General features: G+C 45.3%; 1 long non-coding RNA gene across 1 annotated transcript; it reads right to left on the minus strand.

Annotated features, from left to right (window-relative positions):
- Nucleotides 1-1,450: 1,450 nt before the first annotated feature.
- Nucleotides 1,451-23,857, minus strand: LOC116991308. Its single transcript, XR_004416746.1, has 2 exons — nt 23,828-23,857; nt 1,451-1,565 (listed from the first exon to the last, which is right to left on the minus strand). It is a non-coding gene; the product is annotated as an uncharacterized LOC116991308 (long non-coding RNA).

Below are 23,857 nucleotides of genomic sequence, written 5' to 3' on the forward strand. Positions count from 1 at the left end.
GCTCCAGAGGAGGTAGATGAGGCTGGGACTATCGCAACATTTAAGAAACAGTTATACAGGTAAATAAATGGATAGGACAGGATTAGAGGAATATGGACCAAACGCAGGCAGGTGGGACCAGTGTAGCTGGGACATGTTGGCCGGTGTGGGCAAGTTAGGTCTGAAGGGGTTGTTTCCATGCTTTATGACTCTGTCTCTGGATAACATGGAGAAGTGACGGATTTTGTGGGGGAGAGGGGCGTGAAATCTTGGTTGGACCATCTGCCAATACAACTTGGAAGGAAGTTCGCTGATGAAGCAGCCAGCGATCACAACACACAGGAACGCAAGAGGCCGCAGAGAGTGGTGGAGTCAGTCCGGTCCATCACCCTTTCCCACAGCCTTCCCCACCATCAGAATCATCGATATGAGGTACTGCCTCAAGAAGGTGGCATCGCTCAGCCAAGACCCCACCACCTGGATCAAACCCCCTTCTCGCTGCCCCCATTGAGCAGGAGGTACAGAAACCCGAAACCCATAGAAACCTACACCATCAGGTTCTTAAACTAAAGATAGACACAAAAAGCTGGAGTGACTCAGTGGGACACAGAGAGTGGTGAATCTGTGGAATTCTCTGCCACAGAAGGTAGTTGAGGCCAGTTCATTGGCTATATTTAAGAGGGAGTTAGATGTGGCCCTTGTGGCTAAAGGGATCAGGGGGTATGGAGAGAAGGCAGGTACAGGATACTGAGTTGGATGATCAGCCATGATCATATTGAATGGCGGTGCAGGCTCGAAGGGCCGAATGGCCTACTCCTGCATATATGTTTCTATGTTTCTATGACAGGCAGCATCTCTGGAGAGAAGGAATGGGTGACGTTCGGGTCGAGACCCTCTTCAGATTGATCATGACCCGTCTCGACCCGAAATGCCACCCATTCCATTTCTCCAGAGATCCTGCCTGTCCTGCTGAGTTACTCCGGCTTTTTGTGTCTATCTTTGGTTTAAACCGGCATCTGCAGTTCCTTCTTGCACAGGTTCTTAAACTAACCTGACTCTCTTTTGAAATTTTGCTCGTCCTCACAAGCTGGTGAATTATAAATAGAATGAAGGCAGCTGAAGTTTTTAATTCCTGTTAAGAGCAATTTGCAGCATCAGGTTCTTTAACTTTCTGGAAATAATTGGTGGGGAAATAATTAGAATTTCTTTTATTTGGGTCAGATTTGACGTTCATTTCATAATTATAAGCGGTTATGTCACCTGATCAACGTGATAAGGTTCACTTCTTAATAAACAGACAACTCACAAAAACGTTAGGTAAACCAACTCAAGCTTTACTGATCATCAGCCGGCAGAGGTGACGGGGATACACCAGTCAAGTACGCAACAGACACTTGATTTCCCCATTCCACCACTTCAATGAACAAAAAATTGTATGGTGTTTTATACTGTGTATCACTTAGTCATACACCAAAGATCTTGGTCATGGTCACAAGATGCAGTCAATACACATTACCACAGGACGAGTCTGAGCTTGTCTCTTATCAATTAGTAGACACATTTCAAAAGCATCTTATCAGTTGGTACTTCCAGGACAAGACATTTCAAAGGCATCGGTCATTGTCTCAATATACATCAACCTGAGACAAGCCTGGAACTCAGCGGGTCAGACAGCATGGACAGGTGATGTTTTGTGTTGGGACCCTTCTTCAAGACGAGTAATGGGGAGGAATTTGGTAGAGGGAGGTGAGGGGAAAATGTTGCCTGTCTATTCCCTTCACAGATGTGGCCTAACCTGCTGAGTTCCTCCAGCACTTTGTCTTTTGCTCAAGATTCCAGCATAGGTTTAAGGTGAGGGAAGGTTTAAGAGGAATCTGAGGGGTCACTTTTTCACACAAAGGGTGTATAGACCGAGCTGCCGGAGCAGGTAGTTGAGGCAGGGACTATTGCAACATTTAAGAAACATTTGGATAGGTACATGGATAGCACAGGTTTGGAGGGACATGGATCAAACGCAGGCAGGTGGGACTAGTGTAGATGGGGCATGTTGGTCAGTGTGGGCAAGTTGGGCTGAAGGGCCTGTTTCAATGCTGCATCACTCACTATTTCCTGCTTTGCTTCTCCAGCACTGTGTTTTGTTTGGAGATTTAGAAACATAGAAAATAGGTGCAGGAGTAGGCCATTCGGCCCTTCGAGCTATGGGTTCTGTTAGGGCATCTTTGATCCCTTAGTATTCTCCTTTCCCATCTAAATATTATTTGAATTAAAAACCCTTTCTATTTGAAGTTGACTAAATGCAAACACAAATCAGCCCATTTGCGCTCTGGCAGTCTTTTAGATCTTTTGACTTTCCATCTTAAAAGTACCACACAATTGAGATGTGGCACTGCGGTTAATTGAATACTGATTAATAGTAAGTGTCTGCAGAGATGCAGATCGTTAGAATTCTCTACACTTGGGTCACCCTGGTCTCAGATGCCTTTTGGAAAATGTATTCCATCATTAAGAAAAAAACCTGACGGAGGGCTACAGGGAAACGAAGTTTCGACAGGCACTAATGAATGTGCACCATTTGAGAAGTCAGGCTTTTAGAGGCAATTATTCACTCGCAGGTTTATTGGAGAGTCGGTTAGAGGTGAATTTGTGGCCAAGCTTTGGAGCAGTAGGATTTGAGAGGACGTTTTTGACAGGGTGCCTCTAAAGTGCACAAGCGCAGGAATGAGAAGTGGCTGGAAATCCGGCAGAACAGACAGAATCGCTGTCTTTGTATGTGAAACATGGGGAGGTTCAGTGGGGAGGCTTGATAGGTGATTAGGATTGCGAATAAAACGCTGGCATTTATTGCGGAGAAGATGGAGTGTGGTAAGGGAAGGCTCGCTGCAACTGCACAGTGTTGGGGAAACTACATCTGCATTGCCATTAAAGATTTTTATTCCCTGTAAAAGCAAGAATTTAATGGCATTGGACAACATAGAAACATAGAAGGTAGACAAAAGTGCTGGAGAAACTCAGCGGGTGCAGCAGCATCTATGGAGCGAAGGAAAACGTTACCTATTTCCTTCGCTCCATAGATGCTGCTGCACCCGCTGAGTTTCTCCAGCACTTTTGTCTACCTTCGATTTTCCAGCATCTGCAGTTCCTTCTTAAACATAGAAAATGGATGCAGGAGTAGGCCATTCGCCCTTTGAGCCAGCACCGCCATTCAATATGATCATGGCTGATCATCCAAAATCAGTACCCCGTTCCTGCTTTCTCCCCATATCCCTTGATCCTGTTAGCCCTAAGAGCTATATCTAACTCTCTCTTGAATACATCCAGTGAATCGGCCTCCACTGCCTTCTGTGGCAGAGAATTCCACAGATTCACAACTCTCTGGCTGAAAAAGTTTTTCCTCATTTCGGTCCTAAATGGCCTACCACCTTAATCTTTAACTGCGACCCCTGGTTCTGGACTCCCTCAACATCGGGAACATGTTTCCTGTTTTTTCCCTGCATCTAGCCTGTCCAATCCCTTTAAGAATTTTATATGTTTCTATAAGATCCCTTCTCATCCTTCTAAATTCCAATGAATATAAGCCCAGTCGAACAACATCGAACGTGGACCAGTATAGTACAGGAACGGGCCCTTCGGCCCACAATGATTGTGCTGAACATGGTGTCAAGTTAAACTGATCCTGTGTGCCTGTACATGATCTTTATCCCTTCATTCCATGTGCCTATCTAAAAGCATCTTAAACAGCAGTATTATCACTCCCTCCACTACCACCCTCTGGCAATGTGTTACAGGTACCATTGCACCAAAAAGACTTTTTGACCACCCTATTGTTAAAGAAAACTTTAAACTTACGATCGGACGAGGCAATCAAGACTTTATTTAAGAGGGTCAAACACAGTGAGCACTCAGAACAATGTAGGAGGTTGCTCAACGAACAAACATTAATCTGTTCTTTATATACATCATTTTCCTTTGATGTGTTGTTTACTGTAGCAGGCACTTAAGCATTTTTCCCTTTTCCGAATGATCTTACAGTATAACACTTATACTGTATGTCTGAAAAACATGGAAGGGCAAACACAGCCCAATTCCATCCCATTACAGACAAGCAAACGGTCCTGTTACCAGACGTTATTTTATTGTTTTACGATTGTCATTTGTTCTTTGCCAAGAGAGAACAGAATCTGACTAAAGTCGACCGCAGTGTGTCAGTTACACAGGCTCAGTTTCAACCTTCTTTACAGCACAGAATGATTAAAACAGGTGAAGAGGACTTTAAGCATTTTCAGGCATTCTCCCCATCCCTATCCATCGCTGTCTTCTTGAAGCTTTGGAATTTATTTTTGACCACCCCTATCTACCTGTGACACGAGACTTTCACGAGGTTGAATGATACAGGAATGTACCTATTTCTCATAGCACCAGGATAAATGTTCAACACTGCAACCCTAATCTGAGGAAAGACATTCTTGCCATAGAGGGAGTACAGAGATGGTTCACCAGACTGATTCCTGGGATGGCAGGGCTTTCATATGAAGAAAGACTGGATAGACTCGGCTTGTACTCGCTAGAATTTAGAAGATTGAGGGGGGATCTTATAGAAACGTACAAAATTCTTAAGGGGTTGGACAGGCTAGATGCAGGAAGATTATTCCCGGTGTTCAAAAGGGAACTGCAGATGCTGGAATATCGAAGGTACACAAAATTGCTGGGGAAACTCAGCGGGTGCAGCAGCATCTATGGAGCGAAGGAAATAGGCGACGTTTCGGGCCTATCTAAAAGCATCTTAAACAGCAGTATTATCACTCCCTCCACTACCACTCTCTGGCAATGTGTTACAGGTACCATCGGCCCGAAACGTCGCCTATTTCCTTCGCTCCATAGATGCTGCTGCACCCGCTGAGTTTCCCCAGCAATTTTGTGTACCTTAGATTATTCCCGGTGTTGGGGAAGTCCAGAACAAGGGGTCACAGTTTAAGGATAAAGGGGAAAGCTTTTAGGACTGAGATGAGAAAAATATTTTTTACACAGAGAGTGGTGAATCTCTGGAATTCTCTGCCACAGAAGGTAGTTGAGGCCAGTTCATTGGCTATATTTAAGAGGGAGTTAGATGTGGCCCTTGTGGCTAAAGGGATCAGGGGGTATGGAGAGAAGGCAGGTACAGGATACTGAGTTGGATGATCAGCCATGATCATATTGAATGGCGGTGCAGGCTCGAAGGGCCGAATGGCCTACTCCTGCACCTATTGTCTATGTTTCTGCTCTTCCGACTTTGTTATTTTACGTGTTAAGTCAATTTAAAGGGCACTATCTTTATCTTTATTGCCTGAAGGTTATGGGCAGAAACACTGTGGATTGTTTTCATTGAAATAACAAGTCTGGATTTGGATTGACGGTATCATTATGTCAAGAAACAGAAAGTAAAATGATGTTTAAAAATATATCTTTGGCAAAGTATATTTTCCAAGAGCAGAGGTGGAACCTACAGGAAAAGAACATGAACTCTTTAAGCTGCTGATGTTAAGTTTAAGCTGTTGGCACCAGCCCTGGAAACACCATTGCCAACAGCCTCAAGCAGTTAGTTTACAGGTGGCCAGGAGATGATATTAGCTACAGTAAGACTCATCGATCAATACTCTTTGGCAATGATTGAGAAACTATGTTCAGGAAGGATTTATAAATGACAGATAAAGAAAAGAGATATTGATATCATTTTAGTTTCGTTTAGAGGTACTGTGTGGATACAGGCCCTTCGGCCCACCGAGTCCGTGCCGACCAGCGATCCCCGCACACCAGCACTATCCTACACACATTAGGGACAATTTACAATTTTACCAAAGCCAATTAGCCTACAAACCTGCGTGTCTTTGGAGTGTGGGAGGAAACCGGAGCACCCGGAGAAAACCCACGTGGTCATGGGGAGAACGTACAATCTCTATACAAATAGCATCCGTAGGCAGGATCGAACCGGGGTCTCAGCCGCTGTAAGGCAGCAACACAACCGCTGTGCCATTTGTTCTGAATTAAAGAAATTAAAGGAATCCAATTTGCTCTGAATTAAAAGAATAACATTTTGTCACACTGATCTTTGATTAGGAGGACAATTCTTTCCTCTTCCTCATTACATTAAGAAAAAGACTTTAATAATAGCACAGAAATATAATCCAACTACAGTACTTGTCCTTTATCCTTAGATTTTTGTCTCCATTTCACTTCTGGCCTTTGTTCCTTCTTCAGACTGGAGAACAGAGACTTTTTTTTGTCTGAAGAAGGGTCCCGACCTGAAACATCACCATCACTTTGTTCCAGAGATGCTGCCAGAGCTGCCAGAGTTACACCAACACTTTGCGTCTGTCTTTGGAACAAACCAGTATCTGTTGAGAGAAGGAATGGGTGACGTTTTGGGTCCGAAACGTCACCCATTCCTTCTCTCCAGAGATGCTGCCTGTTTCTCCAGCTTTTTGTGTCAATCTTCGGTTTGAAACCAGCATCTGCAGTTCCTTCCTACACAGCCAGTATCTGTTTTCTTACATTAGGTGGAAAGGTAAGTTGTGAAGTGGATGGAAGGGAAGTCACCAAAGGAAAAGAGATCAGTTGAGTGAGTTGGCAAAGATCTGGCAACACTATATCGTGCGAGTTGAAATTAGATTATCCATTTTGGCAGCAAAACTAAACCAAAAGGAAGCATTTACCTGACTGTGAGAGATTACAGAACACTGTGCTGCCAACATCTCGGAAATGCAGTACAATTGGCATGTGTAAGAGTTGTTCTATTTCTATCACAAGGTAGTTACAGCATGAAGAAGAATGCATCCATCAATAATAAACAATGCACATGTTCCCACCCTCTCCTCACTGCACTGCAATCTTTTCATTTCAAGCACTTAATTAATTCCTTTGTAAACCACAACTGGATCTTCCTGCATGATTACCTTTGCATTGCATTCCAATCTCGAACTATCCATTATACAGAAATGTTGTTCCTCATCACAGCTCCTGACAGGTCTTTTGTCAATACCTGCATTCTTTATCCTTTGTTTTAGTTTTAGTTTTAGAGGTACAGCGTGGAAACAGGCCCTTCGGCCCATCGAGTCCACAACGACCAGCGATCCCCGCACACTAACACTATCCTACACACACCAGGGACAATCTTACATTCATACCAAGCCAATTAACCTGCAACTGTGCTTCTTTGGAGTGTGGGAGGGAACCGAAAATCTCTGAGAAAATGCACGCAGTTCATGGGGATAACGTACAAACATACAGCACTCATAGTCAGGATCTCTCACACTGTAAGGCAAGGTCTTTTGCCAATATTTCACTCTTTGTCCTTTGGTTCTTGATCTTATCACCAAAGCTACAAATTCTCCTTATTTAATCAAGATAGAATTTAAGGATGGACAAAATGATGCAGAGTGCTGGAGTAACTCAGTGGGTCATGCAGCATCTCTGGAGAACATGGATCGGTGACGTTTCGGGTCAGGACCCTTCTTCAGTGTCCTTTTAAGGATGGCCCTTCCTTCAGCTGTGAATTAGGGCGGCACAGTGGTGCAGCGGTAGACCCGGGTTCGATCTGGATGGAGTATGTGCATTCTTCCCGTGACTGCGTGGGTTTTCTCCGAGATCTTCGGTTTCTTCCCACACTCCAAAGGCGTACAGGTTTGTAGGTTAATTGGCTTGGTGTAGGTGTAAAAATATTTTCCCTAGTGCGTACAAGTTTGTGTTAATGTGCGGGGATCGCTGGTTGGCACGGACCCGGTGGTCTGAAGGGCCTGTTTCTGCGCTGTATACCTAAACTAAAGATGCATTCCCACAAAACATTTTGTCAAGCAACATTTTTTAAAATGGAAACAGTGGAACAAATAGTTTTTAAAAATCTTTTTTTGGTAAATATGCACGCAGGAAGCTGTTTATTCACGTGAAAATGCATTGTGAATCTGCGATGCGTTCTCCAAGAAGTCAATGTTGAAAATTCCTAATTAAAACATTCGTAAACTGAAGATAGACAGAAAAAGCTGGAGTAACTCAGCGAAACGGGCAGCATCTCTGGAGAGAAGGAATGGGCGACATATCGGGTCGAGACCCTTCTTTCGGATGTTAGAATCTAGAGGTTGAAAGGACTGTGGGAGGGAAAAAAAAAATAGGATTAGTGTGAATTAATGCTTGATAGATGGCATGTACTTGGTGGGCTGAATGGGCGGGTTGTACACTGCATGGCTCTGTGACTAACTTAACCCATTCCTGAGATTAAACCGACTGATCTGTAGTTACTAAGCTTATCCCAGCACTCTTCGTAACATCTGCAGTCTTCAGTCCTTGGGCACCAACTATGTGTCAACAGATGGATCTACATGAGGATAAGTCCTGCCCTCATTGGCCTTCTACACCTTCCCCAAGGGGTGAGAGCTTTATTTTCGTGCCAAGCTCGGACTTAGATAGCGCGGCAGCCCACCGAGTCCACACCGACCAGCCATCCAAGGGTCCGCCCACATCTCGGAAATGCAGTACAATTGGCTTGTGTAAGAGTTGTTACAGCATGGACAAAGAATGCATGCAACAATAATAAACAATGCACACGCTCCCACCCTCTCTCCACTGCCCTGCAATCTTTTCATTTCAAGCACTTAATTAATTCCTTTGTAAACCACAACTGGATCTTCCTGCATGATTACCTTTGCATTGCATTCCAATCTCGAACTATCCATTGCACAGAAATGTTGTTCCTCAGCACAGCACCTGACAGGTCCTTTGTCAATACCTGCATTCTTTATCCTTTGTTTTAGTTTCAGTTCTAGAGATACATTGTGGAAATAGGCCCTTCGGCCCATCGAGTCCACACTGACCAGTGATACCCGCACACTAACACTATCCTACACACACCAGGGACAATCTTATTTATTTGATTACAGAGAAGGTCACTTTGGGGAGGGGGGGGGGGGCTCAGTGTGGAAGCTTCTAAAACTAGATATAACATTGTTCTACCATTCAATCAGATCATAGTTGATCAGGTTATAACCTCAGCTCCACATCTACCTGCACTGGCCTCTCACCCCCCTTGTCTGTGTAGAAACATTCTAACTTTACCTTAAACTTATTCTAGGACTCTGCACAACTGCCCTTTGAGAAAAAGTGTTACAAATACTAACGACTCTGCGTGAAGGAATGTCACCTCATCTTTGTCTTAATATTGGACTTTATCTGTACAAAGTAGATGGCTCGATTGTTATCATGTATTGTCTTTTCGCTGACTTGTTAGCACGTAACAAAAGCGTTTCACTGCACCTTGGTAGAGGTGACAATAAGCTAAACTACCTAACTAAGACAATAGAGATACAGCGTGGAAACAGGCCCTATGGCTCACCGATATTCGCGATCACTCCTTACACTAGCACTGTCCAAGGTACCATGGACAATTTGCAATTTACCGAAGCCAAATAACCTACAAACCTGTACGTCTTTGGAGTGTGGGAAGAAACTGGAGCACCCGGTGAAAACCCACGTGGTCACGGGGAGAATGTACAAGGTAGACAAAATAGTGGAGAAACTCAGCGGGTGCAGCAGCATCTATGGAGCGAAGGAAATAGGCAACTTTTCGGGCCAAAACCCTTCTTCAGACTGTCAGTCTGAATCGGTCTGAAGAAGGGTTTGGGCCCGAAACGTTGCCTATTCGCTCCATAGATGCTCACTCAGCCACTGAGTTTCTCCAGTATTTTTGTCTACCTTCAATTTTCCAGCATCTGCAGTTCCTTCTTAAACATGGGAGAATATACAAACTCTGTACAGGCAGCACCTGTAGTCAGGATTGAACCCGGGTCTCTGGTGTTGTAAGGCAGCAACTCTGCCGCTGCATACCTAAACTAAAGATGCATTCCCACAAAACATTTTGTCAAGCAACATTTTTAAAATGGAAACAGTGGAACAAATTGTTTTTTAAAATCTTTTTTGGTAAATATGCACGCAGGAAGCTGTTTTTCACGTGAAAATGCATTGTGAATCTGCGATGCGTTCTCCAAGAAGTCAATGTTGAAAATTCCTAATTAAAACATTCATAAACTGAAGATAGACAGAAAAAGCTGGAGTAACTCAGCGAAACGGGCAGCATCTCTGGAGAGAAGGAATGGGTGACATATCGGGTCGAGACCCTTCTTTCGGATGTTAGAATCTAGAGGTTGAAAGGACTGTGGGAGGGAAAAATAAAATAGGATTAGTGTGAATGGATGCTTGATAGATGGCATGTACTTGGTGGGCTGAATGAGCGGGTTGTACACTGCATGGCTCTGTGACTAACTTAACCCATTCCTGAGATTAAACCGACTGATCTGTTGTTACTAAGCTTATCCCATCACCCTTCGTAACATCTGCAGTCTTCAGTCCTTGGGCACCATCTATGTGTCAACAGATGGATCTACATGAGGATAAGTCCTGCCCTCATTGGCCTTCTACACCTTCCCCAAGGGGTGAGAGCTTTCTTTTCGTGCCAAGCTCTGACTTAGATAGCGCGGCAGCCCACCGAGTCCACACCGACCAGCCATCCAAGGGTCCGCCCACATCTCGGAAATGCAGTACAATTGGCAGGTGTAAGAGTTGTTACAGCATGGACAAAGAATGCATGCAACAATAATAAACAATGCACACGCTCCCACCCTCTCTCCACTGCCCTGCAATCTTTTCATTTCAAGCACTTAATTAATTCCTTTGTAAACCACAACTGGATCTTCCTGCATGATTACCTTTGCATTGCATTCCAATCTCGAACTATCCATTGCACAGAAATGTTGTTCCTCAGCACAGCACCTGACAGGTCCTTTGTCAATACCTGCATTCTTTATCCTTTGTTTCAGTTTTAGTTTTAGAGATACATTGTGGAAACAGGCCCTTCGGCCCATCGAGTCCACACTGACCAGTGATACCCGCACACTAACACTATCCTACACACACCAGGGACAATCTTATTTATTTGATTACAGAGAAGGTCACTTTGGGGAGGGGGGGGGGGGGCTCAGTGTGGAAGCTTCTAAAACTAGATATAACATTGTTCTACCATTCAATCAGATCATAGTTGATCAGGTTATAACCTCAGCTCCACATCTACCTGCACTGGCCTCTCACCCCCCTTGTCTGTGTAGAAACGTTCTAACTTTACCTTAAACTTATTCTAGGACTCTGCACAACTGCCCTTTGAGAAAAAGTGTTACAAATACTAACGACTCTGCGTGAAGGAATGTCACCTCATCTTTGTCTTAATATTGGACTTTATCTGTACAAAGTAGATGGCTCGATTGTTATCATGTATTGTCTTTTCGCTGACTTGTTAGCACGTAACAAAAGCGTTTCACTGCACCTTGGTAGAGGTGACAATAAGCTAAACTACCTAACTAAGACAATAGAGATACAGCGTGGAAACAGGCCCGTTGGCTCACCGATGTTCGCGATCACTCCTTACACTAGCACTATCCAAGGTACCATGGACAATTTGCAATTTACCGAAGCCAAATAACCTACAAACCTGTACGTCTTTGGAGTGTGGGAAGAAACTGGAGCACCCGGTGAAAACCCACGTGGTCACGGGGAGAATGTACAAGGTAGAACAAAATGGTGGAGAAACTCAGCGGGTGCAGCAGCATCTATGGAGCGAAGGAAATAGGCAACTTTTCGGGCCAAAACCCTTCTTCAGACTGTCAGTCTGAATCAGTCTGAAGAAGGGTTTGATCAGCCTGAAGAAGGGTTTCGGCCCGAAACGTTGCCTATTCGCTCCATAGATGCTGCCTCAGCCACTGAGTTTCTCCAGTATTTTTGTCTACCTTCGATTTTCCAGCATCTGCAGTTCCTTCTTAAACACGGGAGAATATACAAACTCTGTACAGGCAGCACCTGTAGTCAGGATCGAACCCGGGTCTCTGGTGTTGTAAGGCAGCAACTCTGCCGCTGTCCCAAAATGAATGACTCTTACTTTTAATCAGCCCTAGAGGTGATTTTTGTGAAAACATTGGCAGAATAACCAATCTGAAGTTTCACATTGAATTCAAGGGCTATGTGTATGTGGCAGGAAGTCAATGTTTTGCATACCAAGACCAACCAAGGTCTTGTCACATCTCGTATTCTTTGAAGGGGAAATTACCTATGCTTTTGAACTTTTGAAACTGTACTCCATTAGAGTGTGGATTCTTTCAAAGGAGTTTAGCTCCCCATTTAATTACACATACATAAACTGAGCCATAGTTTGGGTTTCTAAAGCCCAAAACGTCACTAATTAAATTCAATGCCAAATTGAATTATTGAAATAATTACATGGTTTTATTAAGACATTGTTTCATGGTCATACTAGAGAATAATGTTCTTCCAAGTCCGAGTTAATAGCCATTAATTTTTACTGCCCAATAATTTTTAATTATTGATACTCTACTGGGAATTGTAAATTGGAACTTTCAAACATGAAATCCTTTTAATATAATTAAGGCCTCAAAGATTTATCTGATCAAAGATCAGCAAATTGTTCTGCTGACACCACCAGCGGTGAATTCCCCAACTCTTTGTTGTGTCGTTGTTATCCCTTTCTGTTTGATGTTGGACTCCCTGAGGGACACTTGTAACCTCTTTGGTACCAATTCATCTTGCACTGGTATTCAATTTGGCCTGTAGTGCAGAGAACTGGTTCCTTGTGTGTCTCGGATAGGTTATGGGTAAAATATTCATTGGACCATACAGCGTGGAAACAGGCCCTTCGGCCCAACGCCCGCGCCGACCAAGATGCTCCCGTCTACACTTGTCCCACCTGCCCATCTTCCAGCCAACATTCCTCCAAACCTTTCCTATTCCACGTACCAATATATTTGTACACTATCGATGGTATTGACTTTCCGCTGACTGGTTAGCACGCAACAAAAGCTTTTCTCTGTACCTCGGTACATGTGACAATAAACTAAACTCAAACTCAAAGTACCTACCTCAACTACCGCCTCCGGCAGTTTGTTCTATGTACACACCGCCATCTGTGTGAAAAGCTATTGTGCCACCCCGATATTATATACAGTATGAATATTATATATTAAACGTGCTTCCCCACTGGGCTGCCCCGAGTTATCTCAGACATGGTGTAAGTGGGGTATCTGCTGCCAGGCAGCACAGTGGCGGAATTGCTGTCTTACAGCGCCAGAGACCCAGGTTCAATCCTGACTACGGGTGCTGTCTGTATGGAGTTTGCACGTGCTCCCTGTTTCTCCAGGTGTTCCAGTTTCCTCCCACACCCCAAAGACGTGCAGTTTTGTCGGTTAATTGGTTTCAGTAAAGATTGTAAATTGTCCCTAGTGTGGAGGTTAGTGTTAGTGAACTGGGTGATCGCTGGTTGGCACAGACTCGATGGGCCGAAGGGCCTGTTTCTGGAGTAGAGGAAACCAATGGAATGTCATTTCACTTATCCTTACCCATTCTGATGGTAATCACCCCCATTCTCTCCAGGTCTACACAGCAGTGGAGTCTCAAACTCTTTGGAGCCATTCCAGTAACCCTCCTCACCATCTACTCATCCTTCCTGATGGCCATGCCCAGCTTTCCACTGTACCTTGTACACGGAGAATAAACTAACATAAAGAAAGTCACCAATAATCCAAACAGTTTGCATCAGTGACCCCCTCAAACGCATTGTTTCAGCACCACTTGCTCAGTTCTTCCTCAGCCTAAGTCCAATGTTCCCGATGTTGGGGGAGTCCAGAACCAGGGGCCACAGTTTAAGAAAAAGGAGTAAGCCATTTAGAACGGAGATGAGTAAACACTTTTTCTCACAGAGAGTTGTGAATCTGTGGAATTCCCTGCCTTAGAGGGCAGTGGAGGTATGTTTACTGGATGCTTTCAAGAGAGAGCTAGATAGGGCTCTTAAAAATAGCAGAGTCAGGGGATATGGGGAGAAGGCAGGAACGGGGTACTGATTGGGGATGATCAGCCATGATAACATTGAATGGCAGTGCTGGCTCGAATGGCCTACTCCTGCACCTATTGTCTGTTGTCTATTGTATTACAGCACAGAAACAGGCCCTTCGGCCCAACTCGTCCATGCTGACCAAGATGGTCCATCTAAGATAGTCCCATTTGCTTAGACTTGGCCCCATATCCTGCCAAATCTTTCCTACCCATCTAAACCTTCCCTATCCATCCTAGCCTTGAAATCCTTGCTATTTACAATTCATTCCCACGTTCCGATGATCCCATTAAATCTGCATTATAAGTTTGGTCGGTCTTTGTCCACCTCCGTAGAAATCATAAAGATGTTATGCCTAATTATGAAGATAATTGTCGCCCTCTCTTTTCATACAGATTGCTATCCCCGAGTTGTTTTCACACGAACCTGCTGCAATTATGCAAACACGGCTGCCCATGTTGTTGCCACGTTGTCAGGAGAGAGAGCAGCCTCGGTTATTATCGTCATCTAATGTTTGCATTTGACCAGCCACGATTAAATAGCTTTTACTGTTGTTCTGCAGAGTGGCCTCACACATTCCCTGTGAAGATTGTTAAGATCTTGGACACGCTAGAGGCAGGAAACATGTTGGGGGTGTCCAGAACCAGGGGCCACAGTTTAAGAATAAGGAGTAAGCCATTTAGAACGGAGACGAGGAAACACTTTTTCTCACAGAGAGTGGTGAGTCTGTGGAATTCTCTGCCTCAAGAGGGCGGTGGAGGCAGGTTCTCTGGATGCTTTCAAGAGAGAGCTAGATAGGGCTCTTAATGACCTATCAAAGGGCCGAATGGCCTACTCCTGCACCTATTTTCTATGTTTCTATTTTTCTGAGCTCTCAGCCTCAGGAGGACGTTGGTTCACAGCCAGCATCTGAGACAAGTAACCATGGCAACAACCTGGCGGATTGTTGACTAAGGAAAACTGCTCGTCGGGGAGATCTCCTACTTCCTAAGCAGCCGCCTTCTTTAGTTCCTCCATTTTGCAGCCTTGACAAGGCATTTTCAACATCGAGTGACACAGTGTGGAAAGGGGCCCTTTGGCCCAACATGTCCCAGGTACACTAGTCCCACCTGCCTGTGCTTGGTCCATATCCCTCCAAACCTGTCCTATTCATGTACCTGTCCAACTGTTTCTTAAACCTTGCGATAGTCGCAGCCTCAACTACCTCCTCTGGCAGCTCGTTCCGTACACCCACCGCCCTTTGTGTGAAAATGTTACCCCTCAGATTCCTATTAAATCTTTCCCCCTTCACCTTGAACCCATGTCCTCTGGTCCTCGATTCCCCTACTCTGGGCAAGAGACTCTGTGCATCTACCCGATCTATTCCTCTCATGATCTTTGTACAATGTTGGTGCCTCTCTTCCCCACCACAATTCTGGTTAAAAGCCTCATTAACATTCATCGGGGGTTCCATCCAATGCATAACCTCAACATATTCACAGAAGAATGTATGTAGGAATAAAAGATTAACAAGAAGAGGTCACTAATTAAAATGTAATAAACTGAACAGTAATTAACAATTACTGTTATTAATTAATTGCAGCCCTGGTATACTTAGAGCGTCGTCTTAATATTTACATGGCATTTCAGAGGTCATACTTCATTAACATGATGGTCAGAACTGTAAACGATGCTACACAGTTTAACCCCTTGGCGCTGATTACAGAAAACATATTTTAACTTCAAAGCATCATTTCAGCAATAGCTGTCAATTAATATTGAATTGAAAGAGACAACATGGAAACAGGCCCTTTGGCCCACCGACCGAGTGCATGCCGACCATCGATCACCCATTCATAAGCTCATAAGTCACAGGAGCAGAGTTATGCCCCTGTCCCACTTAGGAAACCTGAACGGAAACCTCTGGAGACTTTGCGCCCCACCCAAGGTTTCCGTGTGGTTCCCGGAGGTTTTTGTCAGTCTCCCTACCTGCTTCCACTACCTGCAACCTCCGGCAACCACCTGCAACCTCCGGGAACCGCACGGAAACCTTGGGTGGGGCGCAAAGTCTCCAGAGGTTTCCGTTCAGGTTTTCCTAAGTGGGACAGGGGCATTAGGCCGCTCGGTCCATCAAGTCTACTCCGCCATTTAATCGTGGCTGATCTATCTTTCCCTCTCAACCCCATTCTCCTGCCTTCTCCCCATTCACGTATATCACCAATAGTTCTACACTGGGCAATTTACAGAAGCCAATCAACCCACAAACCTGCGTGCCTTTGGGATGTGGGAGGAAACCGGAGCACCTGGAGAGAACCCGCGCGGTCACAGGGGGAACGTGCAAACTCCGCACTGTCAGCATCTGAGGTCAGGATCAAACCCGGGCCTCTGGCGCTGTGAGGCAGCAGCTCTACCATCCGCACCACTAGTAATGCAGGCTCACCACCAATTTTCCGGAGACTGGTGGCCCGGTACCTCCTTTAATCCTGAGAAAATTAACAGAGCGCACATGCAATCTACCCCCCAGGAAGTCCCCCCGAAAAAGTGGTGCCTAGGCCGGATGAGGTGGCCAATCTTGACCTCATCAGGACTTCCGTGTCGATCGGTGGGTCGAATTTGCCCGCTGCAGCCGGAGCTCTGGAACTCCAGCCCGGACAGAGCCGGCTGATCTGTTCTCATAGCCGACTTCCTCGGCCGACTTTGAGCGGCCGAATTCTCGGTCCCGCGCCGGCATAGGCAGACCGTTCCGGTACCGTTGGACTCCCCTCTGAGGCCGTGACCTCTGTTGGTCCAGCAAAACAGATAATCCAGAAAGGCTCTGGAACCAAGGGTGCTGGAAAACCAGTGGTGGACCTGCAGTGTCAAAGAGATGTTTGCTCTTTAAACTAATGGCTGGCTTTTTTTTGAAGATGTTGTATATCAAAAAGGTACTAGTGGGTTTTGAGCGATTGTTATCAATGACAATAGGTGCAGGAGTAGGCCATTTGGCCCTTCGAGCCAGCACCTCCATTCAATGTGATCATGGCTGATCATCCCCAATCAGTACCCCGTTCCTGCCTTCTCCCCATATCCCCTGACTCAGCTATTTTTTAAAGAGTCCTATCTAGCTCTCTCTTGAAAGCATCCAGAGAACCTGCCTCCACCGCCCTCCGAGGCAGAGAATGGTGAAGAAAGAACACTTTAATGAGTTAAATTTACCCAGGTTATGTCTGTTAAAGTATCAACTAAATCATCAATTAGCCTCGTGCTTCTCAGCCCATCAGGGACTCCACTTATACAAGCTGCAACTGGTGATACTCAGTACTGCTGGAACCGTCCGTAAGTCTGGGCCATGGGGAAGTCCTATGAGTTAGTTCACATAATTCAGTTTAGTTTAGTTTATTGCCACGTGTACCGAGGTACAGTGAAAAGCTTTTGTTGTGTGCCCCCTCCTACATTAAAAGGCTTCTCACCCACCACTCCACCTCCAGGTCCCTCAGATCGGCCGACTTGGGACTGCAGAATATCCCGCGGTCTAGGCATAAGCTTAGGGGCGACCGCGCCTTTGCGGTTGCAGCTCCTAGACTGTGGAACAGCATCCCTCTTCCCATCAGAACTGCCCCCTCCATCGACTCCTTTAAGTCAAGGCTAAAAACGTATCTATACTCCCAAGCCTTTCCTGACGTCCACTGAGCGAGGGCTATATGTATATATGTATGTAGTTTGTTTGTTTATACTATTCTTATAATAAATGTAAAGCACTTTGGCCAACGAGAGTTGTTTTTTAAAAGTGCTATATAAATAAATGTGACTTGACTGGTCTTGTGTGCCAAGCAGTCAGTGGAAAGACAATACATGATTACAATCATGCCACCCACAGTGTACAGATAGATACATGATCACCCTGTAGATGGACACAAAATGCTGGAGTAACTCAGAGGGACAGGCAGCATCTCTGGAGAGAAGGAATGGCTGACGATTCGAGTTACTCCAGCATTTTGTGTCTATCTTCGTGTTTAAACCCGCATCTGCAGTTCAAGTCAAGTCAAGTCAAGTTTATTTGTCACATACACATACGAGATGTGCAGTGAAATGAAAGTGGCAATGCTCGCGGACTTTTGTGCAAAAGACAAACAACCAAACAAATTATAAACACAATTATAACACACTTATTCTTTTACATAATAAATAATGGAAGGAAAAATGTTCAGTAGCATTAGTCCCTGGTGAGATAGGCGTTTACAGTCCGAATGGCCTCTGGGAAGAAACTCCTTCTCAACCTCTCCGTTCTCACCGCATGGCAACGGAGGCGTTTGCCTGACCGTAGCAGCTGGAACAGTCCGTTGCAGGAGTGGAAGGGGTCTCCCATGATTTTATTTGCTCTGGAGTTGCACCTCCTGTTGTATAGTTCCTGCAGGGGGGCGAGTGAAGTTCCCATAGTGCGTTCGGCCGAACGCACTACTCTCTGCAGAGCCTTCTTGTCCTTGGCAGAGCAATTCCCAAACCAGATGGTAATGTTCCCGGACAAGATGCTTTCCACCGCTGCTGCGTAGAAGCACTGGAGGATCCTCGGAGACACTCTGAATTTCCTCAATTGCCTGAGGTGGTAAAGGCGCTGCCTTGCCTTACTCACGAGTGCTGAGGCGTGTGATGCCCATGTCATATCCTCGGAGATGTGGACTCCCAGATATTTAAAACAGCTCACCCTATCCACAGGATCCCCATTTATCCTCAATGGAGTGAACGTCCTCGGATGATGTGCCCTCCTAAAGTCCATGATCAGCTCCTTCGTTTTTTTGATGTTCAAGAGGAGGCTGTTATCCTGGCACCAGAGTGCTAGACCAGCCACCTCCTCCCGGTAGGCCTTCTCGTCGTTGTCTGAGATCAGGCCCACCACCACAGTGTCATCAGCAAACTTAATTATTGAGTTGGAGCTGAACCTAGTCATGTGTGTACAGGGAGTACAATAGGGGGCTTCCTACACATGTTCCTTCCTACACATGTGTTTAAGAAGGAACTGCAGATGCTGGAAAATCGAAGGTAGACAAAAATGCTGGAGAAACTCAGCGGGTGCAGCAGCATCTATGGAGTGAAGGAAATAGGCAACATTTCGGCACGAAACTTTACCTATTTCCTTCGCTCCATAGATGCTGCTGCACCCGCTGAGTTTCTCCAGCATTTTTGTGTATCTCCTTCCTACACACGATAACCCTGCGCTCCCTTCCGAAGCTGTAAACAGTCGGCTCTGTTTTAAAACGTCCACGCTTTGTCCTGCCCTTCGTAGCTTTCTTCCACCCTCCCCCTCCTACGATCAGTCTGAAGAAGGGCCCCGACCCAAAATGTCACCTCTCCATGCTCTCCAGTGTTGCTGACTGCCCTGCTGAGTTACTCCAGCACTTTCTATCTGTAAACCAGCATCTGCGGTTCCTTTATTCAATATTTTAAAACTATCTGTCCTCCTTCATTTTAAAAGCAAGGGTTAATCATTCCATCAGCTGCCGAATGTAATATCCTGTATGTATCATTTATGGTTTTGTGCATTATCTGAGTCCGTGTGCGTGTGATGCTGCTGTTGCAATTCAACTCAATGCTGACAATAAACTCAACTTGATACGAGTCGAGAGAAGACTCTCAAGGGTGTGAAATTGTCACACGAACTGACAATGGAACAATGATGGTCTTACTTGCAGCAGCTTAATAGGCACTGTAAATGCAATAACACTCAGATAAATAATATATTCAGCAAAGTTTGATAAATTAATACGCGTGCCATTAGTAATCCACAGAGCGTGGGTTTTCTCCGACATCTTCGGTTTCCTCCCACAATCCAAAGACGTACAGGTATGTAGGTAAATTGGCTTGGTAAGTGTAAAAATTGTCCCTAGTGTGTGTAGGATAGTGTTAATGTGTGGGGATCGCTGGTCGGCGCGGACTCGGTGTTTCCGCGCTGTATCTCTAAGCTAAACTAATCTACAAGGAAACTTGAAGTCTGTAGTTGACTTAACTTGACTTGAGCTAGTTTTGATTGTCTCAGGTTAGAATGAGTTCTCATGGTAATGATATTTATTTGCAGCTGCACTATTCAAAGGCTTGAGGCTGATTGTTTTTCCCCAGTGAACTTGGTGGCCTGACAGAGGGAGTGTAAGCAGACACCTCCATTTTAGCTGAAAAGTCATGTTAACCCTCACATTACACATGGCTTCTTTCCTAGTTAGTAATACAGAAAGTTCCCTAAAGTTAAGACTTTAGAGATACACTGCGGAAACTGGCCCTTCGGCCCACCAAGTCCGTGCGGGCCAGCGATCACCGCATACGCTAGCATTATCTTACACGCTGGGGATGATTTACAGTTTTTTTAACCGAAGCCAATCAGCCTAAAAACCTGCGCTTCTTTGGAGTGTAGGAGGAAACCGGAGCACCCGGAGAAAACCCACGCGGTCCCAGGGAGTTTCTTCCAAGCTGTTATTACTGAACCATCCTACCAACAACTCGAGAACAGTCTTGAGCTACCATCTACCTCACTGGAGACCCTCGGACTATCTTTGATCGGACTTTACTGGGCTTTATCTTGCACTAAACATTACTAACGTTATTCCCTTTATCTGTGTGTGTACATGTCTCTGTACACTATGGACCACACCATTGGAATCATGTATTATCTTTCCTTTAACTGGTTAGCACGCAACACAAGCTTTTCGCTCTACCTCGGTACAAGTGACAATAAACTAAACTCAACTGGTGGGAATGGGAGATTATTTCTGCAGCACGAGAATCACGGGCCTGCTGTAGTGTAGTTTAGTTTAGAGATACAGCGTGGAAACAGGCCCTTCGGCCCACCGAGTCCGCACCGACCAGCGATCCCCGCACACCAACACTATCCGACACACACTAGGGACAATTTACACCTATCCCAAGCCAATTAACCTACAAACCTGTACGTCTTTGGAGTGTGGGAGGAAACCGAAGATCTCGGGGGAAAACCTACGCAGGTTACGGGGAGAACTTGCAGACTCCGTACAGACCGCGCCCGTAGTTGCAATCGAACCCGGGTCTCTGGCGCTGTGAGGCAGCGACTCACCGTGCTGCCCTAATGGTAGTTCTGATGGTATCTGTAGTGTAAAACAGAGGGCTGCGCATCTGCTGGGGGGGCAGACGTTACTCCTTGGAAAGGAAAAACAAATTGTGTTCCTAGGGAGGTAATCATCAGTAATTCATCACAATCTACATTCCTGTTTAGATCGAGCATATCTCCAGCAACAATGTGGACACCTTTATAAATGATGCAGCTCTTTTATACATTACAAATGCCAAACGCATCAGGGTTTTACACCGATAATAAATAAAATAAGCCGTTTCATCCCAGCAGAGTGACATTGGAATAAGCAGGTGATATAAACTGGATAATAATTTGGTAACAGGCAATAAAAAGTACAATCCCACTGACATCTGACAAAGGAGTTAAATATGAACACAATGTACATTTTGTATGTACCATCTGTAACAAATTGGGACAGATTTCCAGTCACCACATCTCTATCATCTCTATTTTTCGTTTTGCAATTCCAAGCCTCGCTCAGATGGAGTTGAAGCTCTATATTAGATCATTATTAGTGAATCATTGTGTGTGGGCATACCATCATCTGTCAGGCTGGCCGCTCAACCTGCCAGTCAGTGTACTGGGCAGGGAGGGACAGGGAAGATGGAGGAGTTGCGTTCATGAGAGGGAGAACGCACCGAGGGGGTGGCACGGTGGTAGAGTCACCACCTTACGGCGCCAGAGACCCAGGTTCGATCCTGACTGCAGGTGCTGTCTGTACGGAGTTTGCACGTTCTCCCCGTGACCACGTGGGCTTTCTCCGAGATCTTCGGGTCCCTTCCACACTACAAAGACCTACAGGTTTTGTAGGTTAATCGGCTTGGTATGAATGTAAATTGTCCCTAGTGCGTGTAGGATTGGTCCTTGGGTGGTAGTGGTGAGCTGGGGGAAGGCTAATACAGTATTATAGGAGAAAATATAAAAGGAATCAGTGCTGGAGTAACTCAGCATTTCTGGAGAACACAGATAAATGACGTCAACGATCCATGTTCTCCAGAGATGCAGCCTGACCTGTGGAGTTACTGCAGCACTTTGTGTATTTTTGTGTATTAGCCAGCTTCTGTAGATCCTTGTTCCCACTGCACAAAATAGATTGAGGGCAGCTACCTGGGATTAAACCCACATCTGAGAATTGGGAGTCTGGTAAAGGCCAGTTAATTAGAGTTCAGGACCATCGTGTTCAGGAGAGGTTGCAAGGTTCAGGGAGAGATATGCTGAGTTTAATCAAAAAGATAAAGGTAGCGTTGGTAAGGTTTACAAAGCTCCAACCAGGCAATGTCTTGAGGAATATGAAGGATGCAGGAAATAAACAAGAAATTAGTTGGGATCAAAGGGCTTTCACACAGAACTCCCTCAGTGGGATTGTACATTTGCTGTCAGCAACAACTATTATACAGCTCATATCACCTGCTTGTTGCAATATCACTCTTCAGAAGATATATAATGATTTCAATCAAGGCACAAGGCTTTGGTACTCCACTAGTTTTTAGTTTTTCGAGATACAGCGTGGAAACAGGCCCTTCGGCCCACTGAGTCCATGCCGACCAACAATCACCCATCCACTAATTGTACCCTACACACTAGGGGCAATTTACAGAAGCCAATTAACCCAAGCCTGAAGAAGGACCCAAAACGTCACCCATTCCTTCTCTCCAGAGATGCTGCCTGTCCCGCTGAGTTACTCCAGCATTTGGTGTCTACCTTCGACTTAAAGCAGCATCTGCAGTTCTTTCCTACATATAACCTACAAACCTGTTCGTCTTTGGAATGTGGGAGGAAACCGGAGAAAACCCACTACGGGTGCAGTCTGTACGGAGTTTGCACGTTCTCCCCGTGACCGCGTGGGTTTTCTCCAGGTGCTCCGGTTTCCTCCCACACTCCAAAGACGTGCAGGTTTGTAGTTAAATTGGCTTCGCTAAAATCGTACATTGCCCTCGTGTGTAGGACAGTGCCAGTGTACGGGGTGAACGTTGGTCGGCGCGGACTCGGTGGGCCAAAGTGCCCGATTCCTCGCTGTATCTCTAAAGTCTAAAGCAAAGTTATCCTTTTGTATTTCAGTCTTGAAATTGGATCCTCGATGCTGCCTTGATGAACCCATGGAATTGGATGGAAGAGGGTCGCTGGTATCCTCTGTGGAGCCAGCAGCATCCATTCATCTCAGCTGGGTCTAATGCTGGGAAGGGTCTCCCCAATTGTACTGACAGACCTTCACTCGAAGGACTGCGGCAACTCAAGTACGTGGCTGATACCACCTTCTCAAGAATGGTTGGGGATGGGTAATAAATACTGCTTTTCTCAGCAATACCCGAAAATTGAAAAAAAATAAAAAAATGGGGTTGGATGCCACAGTGAATCATGATGTTGGATAAGGTAATCCATACATTACTTGTAATAACTTTGAAATATGATCTTGCCTCAGCCGAATTGGAATGCAATGGCACTGATGACCCTAAACTAGTTTTAAAGGCAGATGGCAGAATGATTATTCCACTTTATTCCACTTACAATAAAGTATCTGACTGTGGCGCGGGCTGAGCAAGTGTAGAATCCTCACTGGATTTGCACAGCTGATGAATTCCAATGATGTTCTGAGAAGTAAATGGGGTCACGCCAGACTGTTAAATTAGTAGGAACATCCTGCTTCCTGTCACCACAGCCAATAATTCACAAGAATCATACATCAACTAAGCATTTAAGGCACATTTACTGGTGTCCATTAACTCAAATTGCGACGATGTTTTACCTTGCAAAACAGTTTATTCTGTCTGGGTGTGTCTGCCTCTTTCTGGCACACTGCTCTGTCTCTCCATCTGTCTCGCTGTGTGCCTCTCTCTCGCTTTCTTTTTCTCGTTCCTTCTATCCACCATTCTCTCTCCCCCTCCCCCCTCTACTTTTCTCTTCCTCCCTTTCTCTCTCCCCTC

This window comes from Amblyraja radiata, chromosome 33 (genome assembly GCF_010909765.2).
Source record: "Amblyraja radiata isolate CabotCenter1 chromosome 33, sAmbRad1.1.pri, whole genome shotgun sequence".
Lineage (NCBI taxonomy): Eukaryota > Metazoa > Chordata > Chondrichthyes > Rajiformes > Rajidae > Amblyraja > Amblyraja radiata.